The sequence below is a fragment of the Carcharhinus amblyrhynchos genome, chromosome 6 (assembly GCF_965287045.1).
Source record: "Carcharhinus amblyrhynchos chromosome 6, sCarAmb.v2.hapA, whole genome shotgun sequence".
NCBI classification, from domain to species: domain Eukaryota; kingdom Metazoa; phylum Chordata; class Chondrichthyes; order Carcharhiniformes; family Carcharhinidae; genus Carcharhinus; species Carcharhinus amblyrhynchos.
This window is the reverse complement of record NC_137329.1, coordinates 114,756,923-114,771,606: the sequence shown is the minus strand read 5'-3', so window position 1 is coordinate 114,771,606 and position 14,684 is coordinate 114,756,923. Positions and strand designations below refer to the sequence as shown.

Genomic DNA, 14,684 nt, shown 5'->3' with positions numbered 1-14,684 from the left:
AATGGTTGGGGGGGGGGGTCGGAGGGGGGGTGGCGGCTGAGCCTAATCCTGCTTGAAAGGCTAACAACAGATTGCTGGGGGTGGGGGGGGGGGGCCAATTGGCATGCGCTGAGCTGCCAGTATATTGGTAGATCAGTTGACATGCTCCCCCAAAAACTACCCCCTCCCCACCTTCCCGGACAGCACCCATTCCTGGTGCGAGGCTGATCAGTCCATAAATAACGGCCAGACACCAGCCATAATTCTCGCTTTCGGCCTCACACTTCAATTTCCCACCATGGTGGACCGGAAATACCACACCCATCATGCCTTTAATTTTTTTTTGATCACCACATTCAGGCTGTGTGTCCAAATCTATCTCTGTCAGCTTGCTTCAGTCATGCCACTTTTTCCCTTGGAGTCAGAAAGCAATTTGTTCAAACCCCCATCCCAAGAACCTTGACCTAAGCTAACTATGCAGGACCAGAGGAAACTGGGGGTGCATAGAACAAAGAACAAAGAACAAAGAACAACCCAGCACGGGAAACAGGCCCTTCGGCCCAACGAGCCCGCGCCGCCGCATCACCCTACACCTATTCTACCCTGTGTGTCTACGAATGGAACCCTACTCAGTCAGATTCAGGGAAGAAATAGTGTCAATTTGGTAAAAACCGATTAGCCTAAGAGCACATCTTTGGGGTGTGGGAGGAAACCGGAGCGCCCGGAGGAAACCCACGCAACCACAGGGAGAATGCGCAAACTCCCACAGACACAGGCCCAAATCCATGTGTCTGCACAGCTAGCAGTGCTAGTCACTGAGCTGTTGCGGCGCCCGTCTACCGGTCCAGGATCAAGCACACACACCGACACGAAGTACTAGGCCACTCCCGGAACCTCCAAGAGCAGCCCACGCACGACCCGCCGTGTGCATGCCCCTCGTTTGACACGAGGTGGACCTCCACCTGTGGAATAAAGACAAAAATATTAATCTTACAGCCTGCCTTTCCGGTGTCTCCCGAGGTTTAACCCTATTTAATAGCCCCTACCATATCCCTCCATTCTCGTTTCACTCATGTGCCTATCTAACTGCATCTTAAACGAGTCCAACGTTCCTGCCTCCACCACCCTACTCGGTAGCGCGTTCCAGACCCCCACAACTCTCTGCATAAAGAACCGTCTTCTCACCTCCAAATTATACCTCTCCCCCCTCACCCTTAAATGATGACCTCTCGTGTTCGTACCCAGTCTAGGGAGCAGTCTCTCACTATTAACTCTATCTATTCCCTTCAGTATCTTATATACTTCTATCATGTCCCCTCTCAATCTCCGTCTTTCCAAGGAGAATAGTCCCAGTTTCTTCAATCTCTCCTCGTAACCCAGTCCCCCCATGCCAGGCAACATCCTGGTAAACCTTCTCTGCACCCTTTCCAGAGACTCCACGTCCTTCCGGTAGTAAGGTGACCAGAACTGGACGCAGTACTCCAAATGCGGTCTAACCAACGTTCTGTACAACTGAAGCATTAGACGGCAGCTTTTATACTCTATGCCCCTTCCTATAAAGGCTAACATCCCATAAGCCTTCCTAACAACCTTCTCCACTTGTGACGCAACCTTCATGGATTTGTGAACCTGCACTCCCAGGTCCCTCTGTATGTCTATACTCCTAATCGGCCCACCTTTTATCACATAGCTCCTCTCTGCATTATTCCGTCCAAAATGCATCACCTCGCATTTGTCAGGATTAAATGCCATCTGCCACCTATCTGCCCACTGCACCAACCTATCTATATCCTGTTGTATCACCTGACAATCCAGTTCCGTACCCGCCAACCCTGCCATCTTGGTGTCATCAGCAAACTTGCTGATCACACCACCTACGCCCTCTTCCAAGTCATTTATGTAGACTACAAAGAGGAGAGGTCCCAGTACTGAGCCCTGTGGCACACCACTGGTCACTGGCCTCCAGCCCGACAAGGTCCCCTCCACAACTACCCTCTGTCTCCTATTTCCCAGCCAGTTCTCAATCCACCTAGCTACCTGGCCTCGTATCCCATGCGCCTTAACCTTTTCTACCAGCCTACAGTGAGGGACTTTGTCAAACGCCTTACTGAAATCCATATAGATGACATCAACGGCTCTCCCATCGTCAACCGTTTTTGTCACCTCCTCAAAGAATTCCACCAGATTCGTAAGGCAAGACCTCCCTCTAACAAAGCCATGTTGCGTATCCCTAATCAGATCGCAACGCTCCAAATGCTCATACATCCTACCCCTAAGTATTTTTTCCATTAACTTCCCTACCACCGACGTCAAACTCACCGGTCTATAATTCCCAGGGTTATCCCTACTACCTTTTTTGAACAACGGGACCACGTTTGCTACCCTCCAGTCTTCTGGGACCTCACCTGTGTCCAAAGAAGAGACAAAGATGTGCGCCAGAGGCCCAGCAATTTCATCTTTCGCCTCCCTAAGCAGCCTGGGATAAATACCATCAGGCCCCGGAGCTTTATCTGTCCTTACGCTACCTAAAAGCCCTAGCACTTCCTCTCTCATAATAACTATATCCTGCAACTGAACCTCCGCTCCCTCCAAGAGACCGCACGATTCCGAACCCCTCTCCTTCGTGAATACCGACGCAAAGTATTCATTCAGGAGCTCCCCCATTCCCTCCGACTCAATACACAACTCTCCACTCTTGTCCCTAAGAGGACCAATTTTCCCTCTAACTACTCTCTTGCCTCTAATATAGGAATAAAATGCCTTTGGATTTTCCTTAATCCTACCAGCCAAAGCCATCTCATGCCCTCTCTTCGCCCTTCTAATTCCCCTTTTTAGCTCCCTCCTACTCTCTCTATATTCCTCCAGCGCACTCTCCGTACCCATTTGTTTTGACCTAACATACGCCTCCCTCTTCTTCCTGACCAAGTCTTCAATATCCCCCGTAATGCATGCAGACTGATTCCTGAAGGACATCTCAAAAGAGTGGTTAACAAAATATACAGGATCTCAGGCTTCATAAATGAAAGCATCGAGTACAAAAGTGGGAGAAGTATGAAGCTTTGGTTAGGCCCTAAGTAGAGTATTGCATCCAGTGGTCACCTCACTTGAGGCAGGATGCAGAGGTCTTTGAGAGATTGCAGAGAGGATTTACCAAAATGGTTCCAGGGACAGGGGGGATTTTAGTTGTAAGATCAGGTTGGAAAAGCTGAGCTTCAGGGGAGATTTGAGAGAAGTATACAAGATTATGACAGGTTTGGATGAGTTAGATGAGGAAAAAACTATTCCCATTAGCTGAAGATGGGGTGACAGAGATCTAAGGATTTGGGCAAAAGATGCAAGGGGGATACAAAGAGGTTTTTTTTAATACGTCGTGTGATAATGACCTCGCTGTCCATAAGGGATGTGAAAGTAAAAAATAAATTTGTTGGGCACTTGTAGGAAAGAAGCCTAAATCTTCAAGGCTATGCAGAGAGTGGAGCTGACTGAGTGGGCGGCACGGTGGCACAGTGGTTAGCACTGCTGCATCACTGCACCGGGATCCCGGGTTCGATTCCAGCCTTGGGTGACTGTCTGTGTGAAGTTTGCACTTTATCCCCATGTCTGTACAGGTTTCCTCTGGGTGCTCCGGTTTCCTCCCACCGGTGGATTGGCCATGCTAAATTGTCCTTAGTGACAGGAGGCTAGCAGAGTAAATACTTGGGGTTTGTTGCCAGTGCAGGCTCAATGGACTGAATGGCCTCCTTCTGCACTGTAGGGATTTTATGAAAACTGCCCCTAGGAAAACTGGCATTGATTTGCTGGAACAGTGGACCTCCTTCTGTGTTGTATTTAACTTAACTTCCTCATTGTAGGATTGAAGAATGCTATGGTGTTGAAAGTGCCACATTTTGGATGAGATGCTATTGAAGTTCTCCCAGAATCCTGGCGGGCATTTTTCTCTTCATTACATTCAATAAAATGTATTGGGCGGAATTTTCCCATCCCGATTGCCATGGGGAAAGTAGCAGGTGGGACACGGAGCATGCAAAAAGTCTGTTGACCTTAGGCAGGATTTTCCAGCCTTGGGGGCGAGTGCAGCCGGAAAATCCCACCCATTGGCTGTCGAAATCTTAAGGAAAATTGCTGTTTGAATGTAAATCGATATTCTCATGGGATGGTTTCTGGGAACGTTTCTCCCCAATTTGTAAAAAAATGAACGTTTTTCAAAACAAAATTATTTGTGAGGAGTGTGAAGATTGTCGTCTTTCTCCCCCGCTCTCCTGAAAACATTGGCTCATGCTCCTGGAGGATTGCTCTACAGTTCCATGGCCTCTGGATACCCTCTGATGCCCACTACAAGTAGTTTAACCAAATGTGTGAACATAATCAGTGCATTGGCAGGCTATTTAGCTTGAAAATGGCAGTCGTAGCCTAGTTCAATTCTGCCCTCTCATCAGTGCCTGGATTTTCATCCTTGAGATGGATGGAGTGAGTCAGGAAAATTTCTGGTTCAATTCTCTTGCCTCAGGAGAAGGTGCCTCCAAAGGTAGAATCTTTATTGATAGGGGCTGAGTGCAGGCTAGAACCAGGCCAGCCAGACCTGGGAAGAAGTGTGGACTTGATCACAGGGGTCGGAGTTTGGCTGTTTAAAGGCCCGTCACCCCCTCAGTTTGTTGTACTCTGTCCCAGTGATAAAAAAGATCCTCTATCCCTTTTCGCCCTACAAACACTCTCCATGCCGCAAACCCTTGTCAACGGAGAGCCCAAACCAGCTATTATAATAATAGGACACCTGCATCCCAAAGGAATTGTTTGATTGACAGCTCAGGCTCCCCAATCTCTGCAGTCAATTTCACAATGTTTGTTAGCAGAAGTTAAGTGGTTTAAAGGGTTTGTATGTTTTGAAACATCAAAGGGCCTGGATGTTTGACATTTTTATTTACTCGCAGGCCAGACTTTTTTTGCAAGCATAGGAGAAAGTTATCAATGGATTACCTTTTTTTCAAATCGTTTTTGTTATACATTCCACATTACACTATATGGTTCAATGGGCATAGAAGGGCCATATCTTGCAATAGGAGGTATGAGGGGATCTGGGGGAGGTGGAAGGGCAGAGTTCAGTTAAAGGGGCATATGGGAGACTTTTTGAAATTACCTTTTAAAGGCTCCCTCATGCATACCAGGGTTCACCACTCCTCTAAGGAGTCCTGAACCACGACTTTATAAAAACCTGGCTCGATTCCATAAGAATTGCAGAACAGTGGAGCACACCTATCTCCACAATTGAGCCGGCCACGTCGGGACAGGACCCAACCTATACTCTTTAAAGAGGCTCTCAAAAATTAGACAGCCTGGGAATGGGGTCAGGAATCCCATAATCTAGATCCGACTGCCATTTCTGAAGCTCTCTTGAGTCATCCTGAAAATCCAATCTGAGGCATAGACATTTCCACAGCATACTGATCAAGCCCAGGCTGATTCAACCTCTCTCCCCAGTGAAAAAACAGCAAGGCACTCAAACTTACTGCTAAGGCAGTAAAACAAATTACTGCCTTTGCATCCAACAAGTACCAGCCACTTCTCAAGACACTGATAGAATTCAACTTCTACAGCATAAGTGAGGTATAAAATCTTTTATTTGCTGTTATGGTACTCAATCTTTCACTTGTTCATTATGTGCTCGAACTGAAGAGCTTGCAAGATTGTTTGAGTGCCTAAGAACTATCATTGCAATTGGGATCCATCTTACCTCAACTGGTATTAAGTTTCTATTGTGAACAATAGACAAAAATAAAAAGCTTGTAATTTCTTACTTGCAGTAGCTGACAGGACAATTGTACATTACTAATGACACTCGTATATATAAGGCTGAATGAGTCAGTAAACTTAAGCACATGTTCCTACATCATATCTTGGGCGAGTAATGCTTACCCAGTAATGATTGTGGTGTCTTGTTTCTGGAGATAACTACAGAAGGTTGAAGAGAGGTATGTATGCAGAATGCTCTCTAATTTCTTTTCATGACTAAGACTCTAATTTCAACTCGTGCTTGTTTTTGCTGCACTGTCGGTCTGTATATTTTTCAAAATGCTACGGGGAAGGTAATATTAAGATTTCGCCAATATACTTCCAGTTGGATAGTTTAAATCAATCAGCAAAGGAAATTTCTTTTTAATTTAGTTTCTGGTCCTCCTTAATTATTTTAGCTAAGGCTCAGAGATGCCAAGGAGGTCATTTAGTACAATGGATAGCCCCCTGCTTCTGAGCCAGAAACCCTGGATTTGGGTCCCACCTCACGGCCAAGGAATGTGCATTCATAGTATCGCCTCCCAACACACACCAATAGCAGGCAGTAAGAGTGGGAGAGATCCCTGATCAGGCATGCTTTTTCCAGTGTGTTGTCCCTCAAGCTATAAGGCTCTAGTGATGGGCTTGCTGAGGGAAAGTCTGCCTTGTTTACTGTGAGGTCTTGAAAGAAAAACCAAAGAGAGTAGGCACAAATGAGTCAATTTTAAGTTGTGATGTGATGAGTGGAGTGCCACAGGGATCATTGCTGAGGTCTCAGCTATTTACAATTTATATCAATGACTTGGATGACAGGACTGAATGAATGCTGATGACACAAAAATAGATAGGGACATGAACTGTGCAGAGAACAGAAGGACTCTTCAAAGGGATTTAGATAGGTTAAATGAATGGGTAAAAATTTGGCAGATGAAGTGTAACGAGGGAAAAGTTTGAAATTGTCCGTTCTGTCAGGAAGAATAAAAAAGCAGCAAATTATTTTAAATGGAGAGAGATCTCAGAAGCCTGAGATACAGAGTGATCTGGGCGTCCTGGTGCATGAAGCACCAAAAGTTAGTGTGCAGGTACAGCAGGTAATTAGGAAAGCAAATGGTATTTGTTGCAAGGAGAATAGAATATAAAAGTAGGAATGTTTTGCTGCCATTGAATAGGACATTGTTAAGACAATGCTGGGATTTTCCATTTAAGGTGGAACAATGTTTTCTTTCAGAGTGCCGTGAGTCTGTGGGGTTCTCTTCCCCAGAGAGCATTGGAGATAGGATCATTGAAATATTAAAGCCTGAGGCAGATTCTTGATTGACAAATAAGTTAAAGGGTAGTGGGGATAGGAGGGAAAGTGGAGATGAGAACATAGTTTGATCAACCACAATCTTATTGAATGGCAGAGCAGGGTCAATGGGCCAAATGGTCTACTCCTGTTTCTAATTCATATATTAAAAGTCTATTTGCACCTCATTAACAATGTGGAATCTTCTCAGGATTTCATTTGACCTGTGATATTATAGAGTAAAAGGACAATCTCATCAGTTCAGTCGTTTGACATCTTAGAGACACAGAATCCCTGCAGTGCAAAAGGAACCAATTAAGCCTGCTCCAACAACAATCCCACCCAGACCCCATCCCCGTAACCCCATGTATTTACCCTGCTAATCCCCCTGACACTAAGGGACATTTTACCATGGCCAATCAGCTAACCTGCACATCTTTGGAGTGTGGGAGGAAACCGGAGCACCCGGAGGAAACCCAGCAGATATGGGGAAAATGTGAAAATTCCACACACACAGTGACCCAAGACCAGAATTGAACCTAGGTCTCTGGCATTGTGAGGCAGGAGTGCTAACCACTGTGCCACCATGCCGCCCTATCTACTGGAACTTCAGCAATGCATCCTAAAGTTAAATTTATTATTTATTTATTAGCCACAATTAGCACTGTAACGTAGTTACTGTGAAATTCCCCTAGTTGCCACATTCCAGCGCCTGTTCAGGTCAATGCACCTAGCCGTCACATTTTCCGGAATGTGGGAGGAAGAACCCACGCAGATTGCACAAATTCCACACAGTCAGTGACCAAAGCTGGGAATTGAACCCAGCTCCCAGGCACTGCGAGGAGCAGTGCTAACCACTGTGCCACCGTGCTGCCCATATACTGCCTATGTAGGAGCAGGGAGTTCCTGACATCAACTGCAGCATTTCCACGTTTCACTGCACTAGTGAGGAAGTTGCTGCCTTGCTCACTGGGTAATGATAGTGACCACTGACACATTCGCCACCATCGCAACCTGAAAATAGGGTACATTTCTTTTTCTGGCTGTTGTAGACCAGAACACATTTGAGTTGCAAAGTGTTTTTCACTTGGTACTGGAAGTGGAGTGTGAGCTCCTTCAACTGATTGGGCTTTTTAGTTGTGGAAATCGTAAAGATTAATTTTATTTATTCGTGTCACAAGTGAGCTTACAGTAATACTGCAATGAAGTTACTGTGAAAGTCATAAGAACTAGGAGCAGGAGTAGGCCATCTAGCCCTTCGAGCCTGCCCCGCCATTCAATAAGATCGTGGCTGATCTGAACTGGATCAGTTCCACTTTCCCGCTTTGTCCCCATAACCCTTAATTCCCCTGTCTGTCAAAAACCTATCTACCCGTGACTTAAATATATTTAGCGAGGTAACCTCCACCACTTCAACGGGCAGAGAATTCCAGAGATTCACCACCCTTTGAGTGAAGAAGTTCCTCCTCAACTCTGATCTAAACTGCCCCCCACCTTATCTTGAGGCTGTGTCCTCTAGCCCTGCTATCCTTTCTAAGCAGGAAGAATCTATCTACCTCTACCCTATCCATCCCTTTCATTATCTTATACATCTCTATAAGATCCCCCCTCATCCTTCTAAACTCCAACAAGTACAGACCTAGTCTATTTAGTCTCTCTTCATAGTCCGACCCCCTCATCTCTGGTATCAGCCTAGTGAACCTCCTCTGCACTCCCTCCAGGGCCAATAAATCCCCCAGCTGTCACACTCTGGTGCATGTTCGGGTACACTGAGGGGGTCTTTAGTATGGCCAATGCACCTAACGAGCACATCTTTCGAACTCAAGCCGGGTTCCTGGCGCTGTGAGGCAGCAGTGCTAACCACTGTGCCACCCATCTTGAAGATGTGTGATATACTTCTTGCCTTCTCAAAGTCTGCTCACTGTCGACAAGGCTTTACACCTGCTGTAGTAAGGCTGCAATTAGTACCAAGGGAAGAGTAAAGAGCGAGTGTCTGTAAACTTTATTTTGAAAGATACTGAGTTGACAAGGGGCCAACTTTCCACTGACCAAATTGAATCCAATTAGCACTTGTGTACAAGGCTGTGCTGTCCTTGACTGATGCATGATGAGGTACTTGCAGCAGAATCTGACCTTTTATGTTGATTTAAAATCTATTTGTCTTCCGGGGTTTGCAGTTGTTTTGTGAAAGAAGAACTGAAGCCAAAATGAAATTGTCACATCTCAATTTCTGAGAATGCAAACAAGTGAACAGTGATGGACATGAATAGATCCATTGGTCAATCCAGCTTGTGTTGTGCATCACGATACATACGCTCTCTGGCACCATGTAATCTCCCATACGAGAGAAATCCATTGAACTGCACTCAATTCAGTAGGCTGGGGAGAGAGAAATTGGCAAGCTTCCTCTCTAACCCTTTAAAGAATTTTAGCTAATGCATGGACTGCTTGGTGCTGGTTAATGTCATGCGGCATAGAAGGTGTTCTCTGTCTAGTAATTGGTACAGCTCCCTTGAAAGAATTCAGCGGATCAATTTCTATCGCAATTGCTGGAGGCCTATTCTCCATTTTCATTATCCCTTGGGAAAAGACCCACCTATAAGTGGTCCCGTTTCAGCCCGATATAACTCGATATTGTGGTCTGCTGTTCCTCCCTATCCGATTCGGTTGGAACTGTCTACAGAGTGTTCTGGTTCTATTAGTGCAGAGTTACTGGCACCAGATGTAGATATGACCAAATGAACAGACTTTACTTATTATCTATGACATTTTTGCTTCTTCATCTATTAACATTTTTGACCGGACTTCTGACCTTAAACAGAAGCCTTTCGTCACCATGGTTTCGTCCCTTGTTGCAAACTCTAAAGCCCTCAATAGCACTTAACCATTTATAAGCTCAACGTTAATGCTCTTTGGAGGAGGAGGGGTGGACGGGCTTTCCATTTTTATTGCATCCTTGCATAAATATAAGCTCATTTTCAGTTCAGTGAGATTTCGCATTCCCCTACTCTCTACCCTTTTTGCTGCAAACTGCTGCTGTTAATTTTTTTGTTCCTCCCGCTATATTGTAGAGGGTTGCTGACCTTCCAGGATTGGCCTGGAGCCCCCATGGATTAAAGATCAATCGCCAGGACACTGCTGTGTGTAGTCCAAGAGAAAAATCATCGAATCATACAGCACAGAAGGCCATTCGGCCCATCAAGTCTGCACCGACTACAATTCCACTCAGGCCCTATCCCCATAACTCCATGCATTTACCCAGCTAGTCCCCCTGACACAAAAGGGCAATTTACCATGGTCAATCCACCTAACCCACACATCTTTGAACTGTGGGAGGACATATTTACCCCTCTAATCCCCTTAATCTTGGGATATTAAGGGGCAATTTAGCATGGCCAATCCACCCAACCTGCACATCTTTGGAGTCTGGGAGAAAACCAGAGCACCTAAAGGAAACCCACGCACTGATTGACCCAAGCCGGGAATCGAACCTGGGTCCCTGGCATTGTGAGGCAGCAATGCTAACCACTGTGCCACAGTGTTGCCCATTCATCAGCCAGTCCATTCCATTTTTCCATTCATTCGGACATTAAAATAAAATTGTCATTTCCTTTGAGCATGTCTCTTTACCTGATATGAAAATGTGGAAAGTAGAGGTGAGGGGCAGAGAAAAGACTGATTGACTGACAGCCCAAACTTCATCCAGTTGGTTGATGAGTCTATTTGCTTTCTTAATGGCGCAGGGAGACAGCAGATTGATATGTTGGTCGAATAATGGTTACATTGCGAGGGCAAGTCAGGTGATGAAATCTCCAGAAATACATGCAATCATAGTTGGCAACCCTAATGTTGTAGTGTGTGCTCCTCTCTATGTCCCCAAGACATTGAAATCCAAATTCAGCGTGTTTTCTCTATCTCGGACTCATTTTTCTCCCAGGTTTATGGAGCTCTGCAGTCTTTCCTATTTCAAACAATCACAGCTGATTACAACCCAAGCTTGCTCTCAACGAATCAGGACTCCCCTAGTCACCTAATATTTGTTGCTTTCAGCTGGAGTCATTGTGGTAGAGTCTTGTGTTCTCAGCCTTGCCCTTTTCATGCATGTCCATCCATGAAGAACAACATAAGTTTTCTGGGATCATTTTGCATTTGCGTCACAAGTTTAAATCACACCAAAGACAATTAGGTCATTTCTGATCAATGCACTGCATTAGAGTCCTGATGTTCTTTCTTTTCGATCAGGCTTTCTCCAGAATGGTAGATCTGTCAGTCGTAGAATTTTGCTTTTGCGCCACATTGACGGGTTAAACAGAGACCAGGTTAATCTTGATCCTGGATAAGATACTGTACTTTCGTATTGCTGATGTAAGCAACCGTTAAGTGGAAGTGTTGGCTTTGGTACATTTCATGATTGGCTGTCCAAGTATACTCCCCCCTCTTTTTATTCATCTGCTTACCTGTCTATGTGATGCAATCAGTCAAAGGTTCTATGTGCAGCAGTACAAAAGTTGCCTTTCGGGGTTGAGCAATAATTTGAGGAAGAATTTTTCTATATGAATTAAGGTAAAATTGGTTTTCAAAACTGAATGAGTGCTTCTACTTTGCTTTACTGACATATTTGAAACTTGTTGATTGTAACCTTATTTTATTTAAACAAGATTATGGAGTTGTGATAGAATAATTTTTTAATGATCTTGCCTGTGGGATGCATTTAATCAACAATATATTAGAAACCTTCCTAAATCTGTTTTTATAAAATGAAATTGAATGCTAGTCAATTACTTTTGGAAACTATCGTTTGTTTCCTGGAAATGTGGTAATTTTAGAAAGGAATCTTCTGTCAATGATTGATTAATTTACATTGCAGAATAATGAATCCAAGCGCCATATTCCTTTGGTTTAAGTTTCATATATTCATATGAAGTTGCCCTTGTCATACACGTACTTTTAGTTGCTTTCATCCAAGCAGGCTTTTAGCTGCTGCCAAACAATCATAAGCTCAGAAATATTGCCAGGTAGTTTTCCGATAATAAGGATAAAGAATGGGAGTGATGGAAATGGCTAGGGTGTTGTAAAATGGTCTTGAGTTGTGTCAGTAATTTATTTCAAGAAGGATGTCAAAGTATGGACTGCATTTCAAGATGTTTTATAGCTCAAGGTGTAAGAACTCTCTTTATTCAAAACAAAAATCAAAGACAGTAAAATCCTTTTAAATGGAGGATCACTGGTACTATTTTTGCACGAGAGCCCTCTTTATACACTACATGGATTTAGATCCCTTGAAGATATGTTCAGTGATCACAGTGGTTGGCCTCGCTGCCTCACAGCATCAGGAACCCCGGTTCAATTCCAGCCTTGGGTGACTGTGTAGAGTTTGTAAGTTCGTCCCATGTCTGGGTGGGTTTCCTCAGGATGCTCTAGTTTCCTCCCAGACTCCAAAGACATGCAAGTTGGGTTGAATGGCCATGCTAAATTGCCCCTTAGTGTCAGAGGGTGGGAAGAGGGGTGTTATGGCATGGGTGTGATTGTTGTTAGTGCAGGTTCAGTGGGCCAAATGGCCTCCTCTGTACCATAGTGATTCTGTGTACAAAGATGGACTCCAGTAATTTGGATACAATTTGTATGGTGCCTGATTTTTCCCCGGCTCGTATCAATCTTAAACGTGAATGTAAATTGTATTTCTTTATTAGCCACAAGTAGGCTTACATTAACAGTTACGATATTGAAGTGACTGTTTTTAAACTGAGCTACATGCTCCATCCGAAACGAGCTGAGCAGGGTATTATCAGGCAGCCAGGGTCTGTGGAATTGCATCTTTGCAAAAGACAAGGCTTTCAGAGTAGAGACGGGCAAAGAAGAGAGAAAGAATTTGCATTTAGATGGTGCCTTTCACACCTCAGTACATCGCAAAGTTCCTCACAGCTAGGTTATCTCTATAAAGTGTCGTCTTCCTCTTGCAATGTAGGGAAACACTGCAGCCAATTTGCACACGACAAACTTCCACAAACAGCAATGGGGATAAGTGGGCAATTGAACAATTCTTGGTGTTGTTGATTGTGGGATAACGGCTGCCAAGGATATCGGAAAAATTAACTTTTACATCTAGATGCACCGTCCTCCCACTGTACGGCACTGGAATGTCAGCTGAGCTGAACTGTCTTCAAGTCCTGCAGTGGGACTCGAGCGGTCTAGGCAGAAGTGATAGTTACCCCATGACTCCTTAAGGGAAGCCTATCTATTGAAAGTCATTTCCTGGTCAAATAATCCTGCCGATATGGAGGGAAAGCCTCGCGTGAAAAAAAAGCTTTTCTTTTACAGAATTACAATTGAAATAAAAAATTAATGAAAGTGAATTAAGATGAATGGAATATTTGTGTGTGCAAAAATTGTTTTTAAAATATATTTTAATTGAAATTCTGCACATTCAATTAAAGATCAAGAGCTAATTGATGACCTAATTTGGACTTTCCTTTAATTGCTCCAATCATTTGGCCTAATTTGCCATTTTTTTTGTTTCTAACAGGTAATCAAATTCCCAAGAAAGATTAATTTCAGAATTATTAAGATTTGATTTAAAAGCAAAGGTTAAAAGAAGCAGCGCTTCAGTGTTGAATTACTTGAAAGAACGTTGATTATTTTAGGTAAGTGCTTCTGAAATGCACTTAAACCATTTTACAATAAGCAGGTCATTACAACTTAGCATTTATTGTAACATTATAATGCAAACAAAACTCAGGGAGATTCCACTTCATTATCTCCGGATCTAATGATTGCAGTTTATTGTTATGCTTTATTTATTCATGTTCAAATTACATCATTATGTTGAGTTATTGTATAATGCCGATTTTTTTGTATATCTGTGGGCGAAGGAACTTTGCATAAGTATATAAAGTTTCTACGTCACATTTTATGCTCAGGACACCTAATAACTTCGTACGTTTATCCCCACCTTGAACACGGGAGCCCCATTAGTCCTTGAGTTAATGATGGTGAGTGATAGGACGGCACGGTGACACAGTGGTTAGCACTGCTGCCTCACAGTGCAGGGAGCCGGGTTCAATTCCGGGCTGGGACACTTCCTGTGTGGAGTTTGCACATTCTCCCCATGTTTCTTCCAGGTGCTCCGGTTTCCTTCCATTGTCCAAAGATGTGTGGGCTAGGTTGATTGGCCATAGTAAATTGCCCCATAGTTTCAGGGGGGTTTGCAGGGTTGATATGTGGGGTTAAGGGGATATGGCCTGGGTGGGATTGTGGTCAATGCAGACTTGATGCACTGAATGGCTTCCTTCTGTACAGTAGGGATTCTGTGATAGCTTCTAGTCAGAGACAGAAAATGGCTAATCACTTTTGCAACTAAATTATGCTTCACCCTCTTTTTCTCACTCAGTCTGCTAATGAAAATCATTAAGTCACTGGGTAGATGCCAGTGTTATAGATATACTGGAACAGCTTGGCTAGGGGCATGGTAGTTGCTGGAGCACAAGTCTTCAGTATGATTGCTGGAATGTTATCAGGGATAATAATCTTTGCAGTCTCCAGTACCTTAAGCCGTTTCTTGATATCACACGGAGTGAATCGAACTGTCTGAAGATTAGCAAATGTAATGCTGGAGACTTTAGGAAGAGGCTGAGAAAGATCATCCACTCAACACTTC

The 14,684-nt window shown here is 44.1% G+C and overlaps 1 protein-coding gene across 5 annotated transcripts in view; it reads left to right on the top strand.

The window, feature by feature from the left end:
- The window catches only part of slc38a4 (solute carrier family 38 member 4), a 120,502-nt gene that overhangs the window by 62,748 nt on the left and 43,070 nt on the right, over window positions 1–14,684 (top strand). For 4 of the 5 annotated variants that reach the window (XM_080191259.1, XM_080191256.1, XM_080191258.1 and 1 more), the window contains one exon: window positions 13,554–13,671. The exons of the other annotated variant lie outside the window; for it this stretch is intronic. The gene's annotated coding sequence lies outside the window, so the exon portion shown is untranslated. The remainder of the gene's footprint in view (window positions 1–13,553; window positions 13,672–14,684) is intronic. 5 annotated transcript variants of the gene reach the window in all.